The sequence below is a fragment of the Schistocerca nitens genome, chromosome 4, assembly GCF_023898315.1.
Source record: "Schistocerca nitens isolate TAMUIC-IGC-003100 chromosome 4, iqSchNite1.1, whole genome shotgun sequence".
Taxonomy (NCBI): domain Eukaryota; kingdom Metazoa; phylum Arthropoda; class Insecta; order Orthoptera; family Acrididae; genus Schistocerca; species Schistocerca nitens.
The window spans coordinates 484697184-484714922 of NC_064617.1; the positions used below are offsets into that span (position 1 = coordinate 484697184).

General features: G+C 43.4%; 1 protein-coding gene across 1 annotated transcript in view; it reads left to right on the forward strand.

Annotated features, from left to right (window-relative positions):
- Window positions 1–17739, forward strand: part of LOC126251445 (cyclin-dependent kinase 14) — a 525593-nt gene that overhangs the window by 315684 nt on the left and 192170 nt on the right. Inside the window, exon 2 of the mRNA XM_049951872.1 lies at window positions 15290–15424. The gene's annotated coding sequence lies outside the window, so the exon portion shown is untranslated. The remainder of the gene's footprint in view (window positions 1–15289; window positions 15425–17739) is intronic.

Consider the following 17739-nt stretch of genomic DNA (forward strand, 5'->3'; position numbering starts at 1 on the left):
CTGAAAAGGCTGCCCCTCTTAAAGAACCACACGTTTGTCTGGCCTCTCAACAGATACCCCTCCGTTGTGGTTGCACCTACGGTACGGCTATCTGTATCGCTGAGGCACGCAAGCCTCCCCGTCAGCGGCAAGTTCCATGGTTCAGGGGGGGTACTAAATTTAATAATTTGAATTAATTAGTTTGTAATAGTTAGAAATGTGATAAACCTTATAAATGTTCTGTGGCCACCATTGTCTGTACGGCAAACATCGACGCGGTAGCCAGATTCGTCGCACACACGCGAAAGCCTATCTGCTGTTACTGAGTGCCCGGCAGCAGTGATCCGGTTCCGCATATCGTTCAGGTGGTTGGTAGAGGCGGGACGTAAGTAGCTTCCTTCACATAACCCCATAAGAAATAATCGCAGGGTGTGAGATCAGGAGATCTCGGTGGCCAGAAGTGCAGAGCCAGGTTCTCAAGTCCCCTGCGAACGATCCAGCGCTGAGGAGGATAGTCATTCAAAAAGCCTCGTACATCACGGTGCCAATGGAACGGTGTTCTATCCTGTTGGAAAATAAAGTTCTGGGAATTTTCCATAACGTGAGGGAACAGCCATTGTTCCAACATGTCCAGGTACGTGATTCCCGTTACAGTTCTTTCCGCAAAGGAAAATGGTCCATAAACCTTTTTACGGGATACGGCACAGAACACGTTCATCTTCGGTGAGTCTATTTCGTGTTGCAATGGTGAATGTGGATTTTCCAAACCCCATATGCGAACATTGTGTCTGTTGGCTTTTCCACTAAGGTGGAACGTCGCTTCATCGCTAAAAATTACAGGCTGTAGAAATGCGCCGTCCTCCATCTTTGCTTGCACATAACCACAAAATGCGAGACGCTTCTCATTGTCATTGGGGTTGAGAGCCTACAGAAGTTGTAATCGGTAGGGCTTGTACAGCAAACGCCGTCTCAGAACTTTCCATGCAGTTGGTTGGGGTACTCCAAGTTCTCGACACTCTCTATTGCTAGACTTTCTGGGACTGCGCACAAAACTTTCTAGAATCAGTCGGACATCATCCTTTGACGCACGCGTTCGGCCTGTGCTTCTTCCTGTGCACACACTTAAAGTCTGTTTAACTTGCTTAAACCAACGGCTAATGATTTTACCAGTTGGTGGTTGAATACTGAATTTGGTAGGAAACGCTCACAGCACCACAGTTTGCGACTCACGTTTCGCGAACTCAAGAACGCAGAAAATCTTGTGCTCCACTGTCGCCATCTCACTCACAATTGACAGTGAAACGGAATGACGGCCTTAATGCCGCGCGAACTCTACCGGCCACTTCTGAAACTACCATCGCCTGCCCGCTAAAAACTTTGAAACTTCCTCTTTTCATTAGTATAAAGCTTGTTCAATTTGGATTTGTACTTGAATACAAACGATTTTTTGAAAATGGGTCCATCATTTAGAATAACCCTGTATTTCGTCTTGGAGTGAGTCCCATAGCTCCAAAACCGATATAAACAAGCAGTGCATATTTCAGAGCGAAGTGCTCGGATTAAAGAGAGTAAGACAAGGATGTAGTCTTCCGCCCCTACTGTGCAACGTGTATGTCGAAGAATTAATGACGGAAATAAAAGAAAGGTTTAAGAGTGGGATTAAAATTCAGGGTGAAAGGATATCAGTGATAAGATTCGCTGATGACATTGCAATCCTCAAAGTAATTTAAATGGATAATCAGCAGTCTAATGAGTACAGAATATGGGCTGAGAGTAATTCGAAGAAAGACGAAACTAATAAGAAGTAGCAGAAATGAGAACAGCGAGGAACTTAACACCAGAATTGGGAATCACGAAGTAGATGAAGTTGACGGATTCTGCTTCGTGGGCAACAAAATTACCAATGACGGACAGAGCAAGGAGGACATCAAAATCAGGCTAGCTCTGGCGAAACGAGCATTCCTGGCCAAGAGAAGTCTACTAGTATCAAACATAGGCCTTAATTTCTGGAAGACGTTTCTGAGGATTTGCGTTTGGAACTAAGCATTGTACGGTAATGAAACATGGACTGTGGAGAAAACCGGGATAGAAGAGAATCAACCCATCTGAGATGTGGTGCTGCTGAAGAATGTTGAAAGTTAGGTGGACTAAAGACGGTAAGGAATGAAGATGTTCTCCGCAGAATCGGCGAGGAAAGGAATATATCGAAAACACTGACAAGAAGTAGGGCTCGGATAATAGGACATATGTTAAGACATCAGGGAGTAACATCTGGGGTACTAGAGGGACCTGTAGAGGATAAAAACTATACGAGGAGTCGGGTATTGGAATACATGGAAGTGAAGTCCCATGCTTCTTTACAGAGCGTAGGGGAACGATGCGGGAAACCCGCACCGCTTTACTAGGCAAGGTCCTAACGGAGGTGGTTTGCCGTTGCGTTCCTCCGACCGTGATGGGGATGAATGATGATGATGAAGACGATACAACACCCAGTCATCTCGAGGCAGGAAAAATTCCTGACCCCGCCGGGAATCGAACCCGGGACCCCGTGCTCGGGAAGCGAGAACGCTACCGCGAGACCACGAGCACATACAGCAAGTAATTGAGGACGTTGGTTACAAGTGCTATTCCGAGATGAAAAGGTTGCCGCAGGAGAGGAATTTGTAGCGGGCCACATCATACCAGACAGAAGACTGGTGATTCAAAAAAATACATTGTCTTTCAAAGTCTTTTCATCAGACGTCTAGGGATCATATCTGACGTCATGGGTAACAACTTTTGTTAGAGACAAAATCTTGGCAGACTCTTTCCGGTGACGGTAGGCGTCGTTTTGTGTTGTTTGCGCCCCACAGAAGCGCATTCTGCGTCCTGTGTATACCTTGTATGTTGCCTGCCTGTAAGTCATCTGCACTTTATGAATAGTGATAGGGCACTGATTCTTAACGTTTTCGTGTTGAAAGTTGCTGTAAGCATATACTGGGGTAGGTAATACGAACCATACATAGCTAGTAGACTCTGCTAGTTCGGTGCAAACTTGTCGACCCAGGGGCAGCGAATACTAAACGACGCACCGCGATGAGGTGGCACAGTAGTTACACACTGAGCCCGCATTCGGGAGGACGACGACGATTCAGATCCGTGTCTGGCCATCCACATTTAGGTCATTTCACTAAATAGCCTCAGCCAAATGCCAGGATGGTTCCTTCGAAAGGACACAGTCGGAACTTGTGCCCCATCTCTAATGACCTCGATGCCCACGGGAGGATGAACCCTAGTCTTTCTTCCTGTCTTCGCCGGGAAGCTTCAACGAGCATTTTATCTCTGACAAAAGTTATTACCGATGATGTGATCTGTCACCCCTAGACGTTTGATGCAAAGACTTTGAAACAACCTGTACACTCGGAATATTTCTGTAGCATTGACTATGTTGCTTTGCAAGCATTGGTCTTCAGTAGGCTCTTTGCCATCATGCCAACACACTGAAATTTGTTGTTACAGGAGTACGGTGGTACGTTGTTAGTCTGTCGCACAGTCTGTAAGATCTGAACTCATATTTGCTGGCTAAAGAACGGCAAAAAAAAAAAACAGTCAACGGGAGATTTGTCTAGCTCTCTGGTGAAGCAGGGATAGGAGCAGAACAATCAAAATAAGACATTAAAGAAAAAAAACAGAGAAAAAAAACATAAAGCTAAGGCACTTAAGCCGAACCGGCACTCATATGGCCTATTTTTTTGTACAGAACTTGCAGAACGGGACACTTCACCTTCCAGTTCTAGTGTGAGAGTAAGACTGTGTGCGTTAAATATTTGAAACCTTAGTCACAATCAACAATAGGTGCTGCGGCATGGTTAGTTGGTTGATTCGGGGAGAGGGAGCCAGATAGCGAGGTCATCGGCCCTGTCGGTTGAGGGAAGGATTGGGAAGGATGTCGGCCGTGCCCTTTCACAGGAACAACCCGGCATTTATCTGAAGCGATGAAGGGAAATAACAAGAAATCTAAATCAGAATGGCCGGACGCGGGGTTGAACCGTCGTCCTCCCGAATACGAGTCCAGTGTGCTAACCGCTGCGCCACCCCGCTCGGTGCATTGGCGTGAATGATACGTATTATATGTGAAAGGTTTTTGATAAATATGATGATGTACACTGATGAGCGGAAACAGTATGACGAACTGCTGAACAGCGTCCTGATGCACCTTTGAAACGCAATACAGCAGCGATTATGCGTGATTTGAGTCGGACAAGTCCTTGGTAGGTTCCCGGAAGCATGGAGCATCACATGTTTAAACAGAGGTTAAACAATTCCCGTAAATAGCGGGCCGCAGAGCTGTCGCCCGATAGCGTTCCAGATGCGCCCATTGTGTTTAGATCAAGTGGAGCTGGCGGCCAAAACATTAACGCGAGTTCATTGTCTTGCCCCTTTAACCACTTTAACGCGGTTCTAAACTCGTGACACGGACATTTACGGTGCTGAAAGATACCATCGCCGTCGACAAGACCTCAGACATGCAGGACTGCTGGTTGTCCCCTGTAATGTTCGCATAGTCCACAACTATCATGATGTATTCGTTAATATCACACAAGTCCAGGTGAAGAGACTGCCCGCTCTTGTCTGCGTCCGCAGTGCGGTGCATATTTTCAGCGGTTGTTTGCCGGGTTCTGAGTACTATTATTACATCATTGCGAATGAAACGATATGCCACTAACACAGATACGAGTTTCAACTTTTAACTGAAGATGGTCATGTAGACTGGAACCTGTAGCGAATAAAGCTGTTTAATTCAGGAGCTGAAGGTGTTACTTACGATTTTGCTGCTGCGTATTATATTTGCCATAACTGGAACTCGTACAATGAAATGTAAGAGTTTAATAGTGAAAATATTTGATACAGGTTATCTTTGTTGTCTTGTTCATTTCCACTTAAAGTAAAATTTCTGTGCACTGTGCATGGAAATACTTGTATTAAAATTCAACAGTATTAAAAAACGTCAAGGGCAAAGCCCTCACAGTCTTCCTTTCACTGGTGCCATGTACGCGCTGACGCAGGGTCGACATTGTTAGGAACGGATTTGGAAAGATTAGTGGAAAGGGGTGGCCGGATGCCCTTCCTGCTGCCACCCCGTGCCCCCCGGGACGGAATTAGTGTACCCCTGCTGTCTGCGACTTGTGTAATTCATGGAACAGTGCGAACGTGTTCAGATGTCTGCAAGTCGTGTAACTGAGGTGGAACGTGGGGACCAGCCCGGTATTCACCTAGCGGGATGTGGAAAACCGCCTAAAAACCACATCCAGGCTGGCCGGCACACGGGCCCACGTAGTCAGTCCGCCAGGCGGATCCGATCCGGCGCGCCCACCCGAGTCCAGGAAGCAGCGCGTTAGTGCGCTCGGCTATCCTGGCGGGTCTACAAAGTCCTTACAGTAAGTCTTCCAAAAGAACTGTAACAACTTAACCCCCTACTGTAAAACTGGAGGAACAAGTTGTTAGAAACCACGTCTATCAGTTTAAAGCTGCTTCCCGGACAGTTTGCTTGTTTGGCAAAGGTAAATCAAATATATAAAAATTCCGAAAGAACTATTCCTTTGAATAGCCTTACTAAAGTAATTTCTGTACGCTAAATATTTTTTCGATTTTCTCTGCCCTTTTTCACCTTCATTCAAGTCATTGTTTTAACAGAAGTTTTGTTTAGAGCGTTTCATGGTGGCACCATGTGTCGTACAGGTCACTTAATGAAGCCGTAAGTCCTTCGGTTGTTTCAACTTTCTCTAACCCGGTTTCAAAACGTTATGCCTCGAGAGTTTTTGGTTTCGAGTCAACTAACACGGCACTCATGGCGCACTTCGCATTTCTCTGTGAAGAACTTCATTGGACGAGTTAGTTTGCGTAAGTTGCAAGATGTTCGCGAATCGTGTAACTGCGGCAGGACGTGGGTACCAGCCGATTATTCACCAGTGGGATGAGGGAAGTCGCCTAAACCCCCACATTCAGACTGGTCGGCACACTGACCCTCGTCGTTAATCACCCGGACGGATTCAATCCGGGGCCGACGCCTCTCCCTACTGCGGAAGCGGCACTTCAACATGCACGGGTATCTGGTCGGGTACTTTTTCTAATTCGGTTCAGGTGGTAGTCTCTCCTTTCAGTCTTAGTGACGACTTACATCTTTCCAGTACACTGATTTTTCCTTAAGTATATTCGAAAGCTTTTCCCAATTCATGCTCTCAAAAGCTTTATCTAATTCTATGAGAAACACACATAAAATCAGTGAAGTTGGTTCTGTGTGACGTTCAGGACTGATAAGCCATGGTCGACTTATAAAACTACTACACGCCTTTGGGAAACATCAATAGAGATGAACGACTGGCAACGTAGGATTTCACTAACGAGACTAGATGCTTGGCTGGGAGATTCTGTAGCACTAACAGTAAATCTCAAAGGCACCTAAGTTTTATGAACTTGACAGGACGTTAGAATCAGAAACTGATAGGTTTGGAACAGTCTTTACAATGAAGGAATTCAACAAGGGTCTCAGCAATATGAAAAGCGGCAAAACAGCTGGGGTGGATGACATGTGAACAGAGCAGATAAAACGCTTTGGACTGGGCACAAAGAACTGGGTCCTGCGACTTTTCAAACAATGTCGTGAAACATGTAAGATCCCGAAGATGTGGAGGAACGCAAGGATAGTGGCACTCTTGAAACCCGGGAAGGCACGTGGTTCACCAAAGAACTATCAGCCCAATATCTCTCCTGTGTCAGCTTTACGAACTGTATGAGAGACGTATTTTAAATCGTATGACAGACTCATTGAGATGAAACTCATTCCTCAACAAGCTGGTTTTAGATCTGGAAAATCGTGTACTAGCCAAATTCTGTGCTTAACAGAACACATAGAGAAAGGATACGAAAATAAAAAGATAACAGGGCTAGCCTGGGTCTATGTTAGTTCTGCATATGATGCAGTTAACCACAGGCTGCTGCTCCAGAAGCTGTATAATGAGCTAAGAGACCATCAGTTTGTTAAGATTATCGATTCCCTATTACAAAATAGACAATTTTATGTTGTCCTCAGTGGGAAACAGAGCAGATGGAGAAACCAGAAAAATCGTCTGGCCCAAGGAAGCGTTTTGGCGCCATCCGTATTTAATCTGTACACCAACGACCAAACGATGCCTAAGCATACAAAACATTTTCTGTATGCGAATGACCTGGCAATTACAGCACAGGGGAGGAGTTTTGAGGATGTTGAACAGAAGCTGGAGAAAGCTCTTAGAGAAATGAGTATTATAAAAACAACTGTTGTAAGGCAAACCCGGCGCAGGCCGCAGTGGTCGAGCGTTTCTAGGCGCTTCAGTCCGGAACCACGCAACTGCTACGGTCGCAGGTTCGAATCCTGCCTCGGGCATGGATGTGTGCGATGTTATTAGGTTAGTTAGGTTTAAGTAGTTCTAAGTTCTAGGGGACAGATGACCTCAGATGTTAAGTCCCATAGTGTTCAGAGCCATTTTGAACCAAACCCGGCCAAAACACAAGTCAGCGCCTTCCTTCGATCCTGGCAGGCTAACTGTAAACTTAACGTCCCTTGGAATAGTATCACACTGGAGCGTACTGACAAACCAACTTACCTGGGCGTGGTGCTTGATAGATGTCTGACATACAGGTACCATTGCGAAAAGACGCGATAAAAGGTAACTGCCAGAAATAATATTCTGTGGAAACTAACTAACAGCAAGTGGGGTGCTAAACCTTCCATATTAAGAACCACGGCACAAGCATTATGCTTCTCTACAGCCGAATATGCCTGCCTAGTATGGTCCAGATCAATCCATGCAAAGAAGGACCACATAAGTCTTAATAAAACATGTCGATTGACAACGGGATGCATGAAACCTACTGCCCTACCAAAACTATATAGAACTGCAGGGTTTGCGAATCCCAGCTCTCTGAGAACAACACATGAATTCACAGAGAGGATCAGACAAACTATTGACGATCGGCATCCCCTTTTTGGCAGTGAGTGTAAACCCGGCGATTGAAATCCTGTAAAAGGTTCTTAGCCACGATAAGGGAAGAACTACCAGCTGGTTACCCACCTTCACAGGAAGTGCCCAGCGGATTCACCACAACTGGAAGACATGGAGGACACTGAACCGAAAAATGTGATCAGGTGGGGTCTTGGAACCACGGATGATAAGTGTGACTGTGGCGTTGGCAAGGTATGGAGCATCTGCTCGCCTGACCAGACTGCCCTTATAGGTGCAACCCCGACGATTTACGGCTGAACAAGAAAGAAACCTTGGACGTGACCCTATACTGGGCTGAAAGATTGTGACCTGGTTCCCGGACACGAAAAAGTAAAGTAATGTAAGTACGTATGGATTTCATGGATGACGACTTTGCACAAAGAAAGCTTACGTGGAGTCGAAGATGATGCCACCTGTCAGCGATAATCATATGCACTTGGCCTCACGTGACGAATTGTAGTGTCCTCTATACATCTCATAACGCCCCTATAAATTGGAACATCCTTGAGATTTCTATGCTGACGCCATTATTTTCATCTCTGAATATGTTTGCCACAGTCGTGGATAAAACTTTTGGTGAATAGTCTTCTGCGACTACCACGGCCTCTCAGCCCAGAAGTCTTACGAGAAGATTTATATAAGCTCTAACGCTTCTCAATAACTCTCACCTAGAATGCGTAAGGGTCCTATTCTGTGCCTTCACCCAGTGTATCTTCTAAATCCAAATTGCTTCTCAGCTAACTTTTCATTAGTTTTTATTTCGAGCTTTTTGTGTACGATCCATTACACTATCTAGGCGGCATAAGGAATGAGATTAATGATTCTGTTCTTACTACATTCCCTTGGGACCATTGCTATATCTATTCTTGGTTAAAAATTTTGGATTTTTATGAGGTATGAATTGACACAAAATTCACTACGATTTTCCTTACTTATAGTTTGCATTTAGCGTGTTGATCAACATCTAATCTTATCTTGCGACTTTCATTTACAAAATAAGAAGGTAACAGATAAACTACTATTTCTCTTTGCGGTGTAAATACACACTGCGGTCCTTGTGTTCATGAACTATGGCAATAAAAATCCACAATCAGAGTCGTATAAGATTTGTCTTTTTATTTACTCAAGTGCAACGCATACGGCTTGATAAAGTCTCATAGAAATATTATTTCGAGAATTTTCTTGAGTTTGTCTCTCTCGGCCTTCTTCAGATCCTCAATCGATAACTTTCTGGTGCATTTTCAGTTCTGGGACCGAAAAGTACTGCAAAGGTGATAACTCTGATGAAAAATATGGATTGTGAAACGATGAGACTTGCCTTTTAACGAGAAAGTGGTCGTTAACTGCTGCCGAATGAGTCGAATGCAGCAACAAGAAAAAATATCTATAAAGATATCACTAGATGTGAAACGCTCAGAGCTAACTCGTTGAATTAGGTGCAGCAAGCATTTTATCATTTTGTGATGGAATGCCATGTTTAGGGGAGAGTGAGGCTGGTTGTTACACGGGGCAATTCGTTACAGGCGAATTTGGAACTAAAGGATGACAGCGGCGCAGTTTCCTTCGGATAGACGGTAGCAACAGATCGTAGAATTCTCATGTCGCTCGCTGGAGGGCGGGCCGTCAGTATTAGCGAGAGACTGCGAGAGAAAAAGTTTCTCCGTCTGTTCGTAATTTTTTTTAAATACATGGCGTTAAATTATCTCGACAGCTTTCTTGTTAAAAAATTATTGAAAAAAAGTGTAATAAGTGTCCCCGGTCTTCCCTATTGTTCCACCTAGAATCACAGATGCTTTGTGAACTGCTGTTGAAAAAGCACGATCCATATCATCGTCATTTTTGGGAGCCTAATTTTTTACTTGGATAGATCTCTTGAAATTTCGTTGTAGGCTGGTAGACAAAGTACCAGTTGTGCCTGAAGAGCTTTCCTCAAAATCAGTCACGCAGACTTGACAAGACTCATTCCTCAGTTTGATGTGACGAATGTGAAGCGAACAAGGCTTCCGCTTGAGCTAATATTCTCCCAAAAATTAGTAAGCCACTTTGTATCTTCAAATGTCAGGCAAAGTTACTTTAATGTGGTGGTGATCGCTAGAACGAAAGAAATACTATTTTGCTTTTATGGTACTCTAACAGTTTTCTAATGATCTCAAGATTTCTTCATTGATATAGTTACTTATCTAACTCCGCGATAATTTTAATTGTTTACAGCGGATTTAATAAGAATTTGCTAATATATGTTTTCTGCGTTTCTTCAGTTACTTTCACCCCGTAATAATTCACAGATTAAATCGGTAATTGATCTTACAACGTTCCTTCACTCGATCTGAAATGTGGAAGTGTGATACTTTCTGATTGTATGGTGTCACGCTCCTCTCTATCTGCGAATTCCTCTTTTCAGTATATTAATTGACTGTGAAAAGTGTCGCCGTCGACTTTTTTCGCAAGCCTTTCCTGTATTTTAACCGCGACATTTAATCAGAAATGTTTTTAGATGTTTTACTTTCTCCTTTCCAGCAGCAGTGTAGTATTTGAGTTTCAACTTCGTTAGTCACTTTCTCCCCATTTGTTAAAAAAATGGCTCTGAGCACTATGTGACTTAACATCTATGGTCACCAGTCCCCTAGAACTTAGAACTACTTAAACCTAACTAACCTAAGGACATCACACAACACCCAGTCATCACGAGGCAGAGAAGCCTTCGATAACAACCGATGCCCTGATAATGAAGCTGTGCTTTGAGATTTACTTTCACCTAGTGAAAACGCTATTGAAAGGCAGTAGATTGACTTTACTATTAAGTTTTCTCTTCATTTCACTGTCTCGCCTTACAAAAAAATATCCATGAAAAAAGAAAACAGTTTTACTGTTCAATTATCCACTGGTGTTTGTTACTCTACTCCCATGATTTGGAAAAGAACTAGATTCATAGACAGTCATTAAGACAGATATTAAAATTAAGACAGATATTAATTTCCTTGTCATTGCACCATATCTGTGATCGCTCCCAGGTGTTAGTTAGAAACAGCGTACTTAAATTACCGCTCTGACCATGAGGGCATACGATATTGTGGACTTGACTTTTTATGGCGAAAATTCGCATATAAATTCCTGGCTGGCGAATGTCGTGCAACTTTCTCGAATGCAGCCAGCGATTCATACCCGCCAACGCTGCCGTCACCCGTCCCTCCGTCCCCCTCCCCCTGCCGTTCTCTCCCTCCCCCTCCTGTTCCCCCTGCCACGCCCCCCCCATTCGCAGCCTTATTCGGCTGTGAGGTAGTGCTACCTCTCAAACGGCTATCGTATTGCGGGCGAGGCAACTGCTTGAATGCGAGAGGAAGACTGTGCCGAACCGCGACACGGTGTTCCCATTGTTGCTACCAGGAATAATGCGCTGTTAAAGTCCAAGGAATCGGCTCGGAGAACATTCGTCACAGCAGAAGCCGTTGCCGAGACCATAGTCACGGCGAGGTGTGCCGTACGGGCAGATCGTTCTGAAGAACAGGGTCCTCCCTGTAAAAGTTTCTTTCACGCTGCCCCTCATTTCGAAACTCTAGGTTGACGGGTCATTCGAATCTCGGGGAAAGTATCGCCAGGAATCCTCTTACAAGGAAACGCTTTTTGTGCTTCTGCTCCCTTTGTCGACAGAGTTCACGAGGTACGAAGGGGATCGCAGCTGGCGTTTCCAAGCCTCCGCCCTCCACTCACTCACTCGCCCTGTCTCCTTCCTCTGAGAGCTGCGAACAAAACTCTGTATCTACTGTTTCGTACTTTCATAGCAGAAGCATCATACTTGCAAAATTTGTTTATTTTGGTGAAATTTTGTTGTTTGCTCTGTGCTGCTATTGCTTGCTGTCGAGTAACGTAGCGTGTGTGAGATTTCCATGAAAAATTGAAGTTTTGCAGCCAAAAGATACGACAATTTATGCCACATATCTTGATACTCGCAAACTCACCCATCAAAACCAATAGGGTATATCCCGTTGACCTAGAATCATGAAATTTGGAAGAAGCAAGATTTCATAGTACAAGTAAAGGAAAAAATTAGAAAATTGTTAATTTGTAATTCTTTTGTCATTTGTTATTGGACTCCATACTGACGAGTAAAACATTTTCGACAGCCTTGGAATTCCCGGGACCATAACCTTGGGAGTATCAGTTTTTTTAATTGCTATTTTCATTTTTCAATATATATTGTACGAATGTTACATCCTTAACCCGAGAATGACCCTGTTGCAGTTTTGGTATAAGCAATATCATGGGTTTATTTCAACTTTCTGAAACTGCAGCAAGAAGTGAAACTGTTATCAATGGCCCTAATCACCTCCGTCTTTACTAATGTTGTGAAACAGGAAACGTAGTCTTGAGTTAACCCCAGACAGAAGAAAGACGATAATTCAAAGAGAAGTATTGGCGTATTGAAGTATGATTGTAGGGCCATAAGCCATGGCGCAGTGCTAGAGCGTTACCTGTTTCGAATTAATGTATAGCACACAGTTCAAGCGGGTTAGAGTGTTTCAACTTTTACCATTGCTTTGCAGTAGCCAACATACTATATATTTGGAAATCTGCTTGTCGCTTTCCGATTGTTTTTTCTAATTCTTACAGGGAGTTTTAATTTCCATTTCCGTAGATACCATAATGTCTAACATCTATCTTATCTAATATTTGCTATGAGTCAGTGAAGGATGTGGAAGTTTAACTAACGCTTAACATATATATCAGTGCCAGAGTGCCTAATGCTGAAGTCGCACTTTCATGAATGATAATGAAATGACGAGGACAACACAAACGCCCGGTCATCTCGGGGCAGGAGAAAATCCCTGACCCGCCGGTAATCGAACCCGGGACCACGTGTTCGGGAAGCGAGAACGCAACCACAAGACCACGAGTTGCGGATAAATTAAAAGAATGACTACAGGTGAATGGAAGGAAACAACTAGTCTTTATTCTCCATAGCAAAACAAAGTAATTGTAAAGTTCCATCGTTGTGTAGCCGTAAATGCGAGAATAACAGTGTTGTTAATAAAAGTTTCTGTGAATAATATAAAAATTTAAAAATGATAACACTACTAATGTTGGTACAGAATAATATTGTATGTGTAAAAAGGCATACCAATTGGTAATGCACATTAGTGGCGAAAAATTTCTTTGTGCCAGTGAATAACTAAACATGTGTTTTGATTATGGCAGTTCTAAAATCTGCATAGCAGAGACGGGGACACAGTGGGCATATTTTATGTTTTACAATATTTTGTGATGAAATGTGATATTTTTGGATTATTTCATTTCATGTAGGAAGCCTGTACCATCTAGTATTAATTTGTATGTTTTGTTTTGATAAAAACATTACAAACAGAATAACTGACAGCAAAGTGATGTGATACGCCCACTGAGCCCCCCCCCCCCCCCCCCCATCATCGTGGGGCGCCATGAGCGAGCATTGGTGTGTGACACACTGAGCGACAGTAAACAAATCCACGGACAGACTGGAAATATTTATCTTTCTTAGTAAACGTTATTTGATAACTACACTGTATTTGTACATAATAAACTCAAGGGACAATGTAAGTATCCATGTCGGGGAGAAATACATATTGATACAGATCGTTTTGTGCCGCCGACAGTGGAAGGCTTTGGTAGTCTTCAGATGACATCTGTGAAGCTAATTTCACGTGCTTCTGCATCTGCAACAAGCAGAAAATGTCTGTCAAAGTTACATGACTTCTGCGGTTAAGTTACAATTGCAGTGCTTTCATTTTTATTAACAGAATTGGTATGCACTACGCAATGAAGAAACGGTATTTCTTTTCCTTTTGTTGCCACTTTCACAGTAACGTAGTCATTCGCTTCGAGCTCACCTTCCGAGTTAAATTCTTCTTTATCGTGAAGACTCGATTTATCGACAGTGTCACTCGCCTGAAGAGCACCAAAGCCTTCCTGAACTGTTCTATGGCTGAAGTTGCCTTCTGACATTTTTAGGAACGTGCTTATTGGTTGTTAGATTTTGAGAGTTTTGCTAATTTTTTTCTTCCTATTTTCACGTTCTAGAAGCTCCTGCTTGTCTGGGGTATTAGTAAGAATTCTTGTCGTTCCTTTTTTTCTTCCATGCCAAGCTGTTGTCTTACTGGTAGTTGCTTTTGGAAAGAGGTCGAATTTCTTGGGTATACCAAGAGTCTTGAACTGCTTAAACAGCTACTAGTTCGAATCCTGCCTCGTGCATGGATGTGTGTGATGTCCTTAGGTTAGTTAGGTTTCAGTAGTTCTAAGTTTTAGGGGACTGATGACCTCAGATGTTGAGTCCCATAGTGCTCAGAGCCATATGAACCATTTTGAACAGCTACTAGCTGCAGCTTGTGTTGTTGTTGTCTTGTTATATCTGATCTGCCCTGTTGGCTTTACATCAGTATTTACCGGTACATTTCCATCTACTGCACCTTTAAGATAACTAACCTTCCGGAGTCTGTCTAGGGAGGTTGTGTTGTTTTTCTGCTGCCACAACTTTTTGATGCCATCTTGAATTATACTCATCACAGCTGTCTTCACTTCTTCAGCAGATGTTAGACGAAAAGTAGCTTTCCTCTCTGTTGTGAACCATTTTTGTTTTCTGCATATAGTGTACCCCAGAAAAGCATTGCTTAGTCTGTCCCATACCGCATCAACATAATTAAACACATTTATTCAGTCACAAACAGACGTAATAGTTTTGTTTCATATGATATGAAGAGACAATACCCATGATAACTGCTATTTGGTTTTTACAAAATGAAGACGTGCAAATCCTGACTACGGACTTGGCAAAATGTGCAGAGAAAGATAGTAAAACGCAAGAGGCACATTTCAGTACTCCAGACTCATACATTCATCTAGTTTTCACAGTCTTCAAAATGGTCAGAGAGTGTAAACTACATATTTGTAGAACTATGATGGGATCCTAAGAGTCATATTTTATATAAATCAATTACTCGCGAAATTTCGTGTGCGTATAAATCGTACGTCACACCTAGTGTTCAAACTTAACAACCTGCCATGACTGGCAGGTTAAGCGTGTTTGTGCGTCGTAGAATGTCAAGTCGCTCTGGAAGGACTCCGCCTAATAAAGCTCACACGTCTTGAAATGAATAACGATTTTACATTACTGGTGGTCCTCTAATACGGGAGAGAAGTTGTTACGGTATGATGTTTTCTATCACTTACAGAAGATGTCTTATGAGCAATGTTTTTGACATATGACCTCCGTAATAGAGAAGCGCGGTAACTTACACGTGTGCACCTGCTATTTGTTGCAGCCATCTCGAAGGAGGAATCCGAGGAGGCCAACTCCCGCGGCGGCAAGCTGCCGTACAATGGCTACTCGGACGAGTTCCTCGACCGTCTCGAGCCCAACGGCAATATCCCCGCCGACAAGGACCTGCGAGGATATGGTGAGTAATTACGCTGCTACCTAGCACATTTCTGCATCTTGCAAGACAAGTTATCTGCATGGTATAGTACGAGGAGAATATCGGTCAGTTCCGTCAGATTGCATTTCCGGCTAAACTTCACGAAGGGCCGCCCACTCGCTGCGCTTGTTAGTGGTATAGAGCAGATATTGGCAAAGGATGACTGTCAAGATGGAGACAGCAAATCAACAATCGTTAGCTAGATATCTCCTCATGCTGGTAACATACACTAATTAATCGTATTTTGTGGACCGTCTTTCCGTCACATTCTGCTTTCGTCTAAGACTGACATTTCTGTTATTGATGTACATATCCCCTCCCCAAGGTTCTCTTGGACCCTATTGGACCTCACAAAGCAATTACGTTTTAATCTTTCTAAGTTTGCAAGCATTTTTATTTATTCAGTCCATCTTGTTTTGTCGTAAGCCCTCGCCCCCCCCCCCCCTCTCTCTCTCTCTCTTTCTCTCTCTCTTTCTCTCTCTCTTTCTCTCTCTCTCTCTCTCTCTCTCTCTCTCTCTCTCATATATATATATATATCATTTCACTGAGTTGAAATCTTCGTTCTTCGTCACTATAATATATATATAGTATAATCTGCGCGACTCCAAAACAATAAAACAAAGTTCAAAGAACAGTATGTGGTCTCCAAGACATTAGAATCAAATCTAACGTAAAAGAAAGCAATGTGTACTGCTATTAGTAGCGAAATGTTTTCTATTAGTCCATCTAGCAAATAATGAAAGGGTGTTGCATTACTTTTGGTAATCACCAATTCGACTAAAACAGAGATCGGGGCAAGTGATGCTTTCTATCGAGAAGACTGAGAATGTTTTTTTTTTCTGAATTAATTCTCTCTGTTAGTTGCACTTTGAGCCACCGACTCGGAAGCAACTGTACGGAAAACATAGCATTCAGAAAGGCATTGGAAAAGCGTTGTAGCGCTAAACAAATTGCCAAATGTACCCATTAGTCTACTCTTTTCACCAAAACAAACAAAAATCCATGTTCTGTCCAATACTTCGTGTCCTATGCTTTGCCGATTTATGTGTGTACCGAACGCAGTTTCTTTATTTGTGCCTACGTGTTCCTTAAATCGAGCATGGAAATTACGCCCTGTCTGCCCTATGTGAAACTTCCCACAATCTGCAAATTTTATTTTACACACTCCTGATATACTGAATTTTAATGCATAGCAGTCTCATTTTGATGGAACATTGCGTACAGAATGCCATGGTGACTGTTTTAAGAAAACATCTTGCTATTTTTTGTGATATGTTTCCTCTGTATGTAACCGTTATATACTTCGTATTATTGGTGCGTGTATTTTTGGTTTCGGAGGTTTTGCATTTTACTTTAAATCCTTTTACGCATTTTGATTACGTCACTCATTTTAAAGCCGTTGCCACTTGCTTGAGGATGACTAATTAGAACTGCTCTTCGAATTCCGTCAAGGTTAGTTCTGAAAGTGTACTAACCGTGCTACATTGGCTGGCAGGAATTCTCGCTTATTAGGCTACACTTTCTGCCAAAAAAGGGGCAGCAGCCAGAAGGGGAGGAGGAAACGAAATTCCAATTCACGGGTTGAGCAGGTTTGTGATGTCGTTCAGGTGATCACGAAATCGAGTCGAATTTACAAATAACTTGGAAGTACGAACCCCCTTACCAGTATGACGTTGCACCCCTTTGGCCTGGATGCATATACTTATACGGCTGGTGTGTCATTAAGCCGTTGTTGTATCGTCTCCTGACGAGCTGGCCCACAACTATTGTAATGGTCCTTGATATCCCGGCTCCTGGCAGTATATAGGACAGAGTTGAGGTCCCAGTTGGCCCCACACGTGATATATCGGGGACAGATCTTGCTGGCCTCCGGAGTACATCATCACGCAGACAGTTCATACAAGCACGTGCCTTGTGTGGACGAGCATGATCCTGTTGGAATATTACACCACGATACTGTCGCATGAGGATAACGCAGGATGTCCATGACGTACCATTGTGCCTTCATAGTCCCTTCAGTCACTACCAGCCGCGACCTGAGGTCATACCCGATGGCTCTCGACAACAGGACGCCGGGATCAATATCGCTGTGCTCTCTAAAACATGGAAATAATGGGACGTCTCCCCAGGTCGCCATCATAGCCGCCGACAAAAGTCGTCCGGTGTAGTGCAGAACCGCGATTCATCACCGAACGCAGTGCGACGCCATTTATCTGCAGCCCTTGCTTCCTGCTTACGGCACCTCTCCAAACGCAGCCGTTTGTGTTATTCCTTGTCTGGCTCCTACTAGCCTCCGA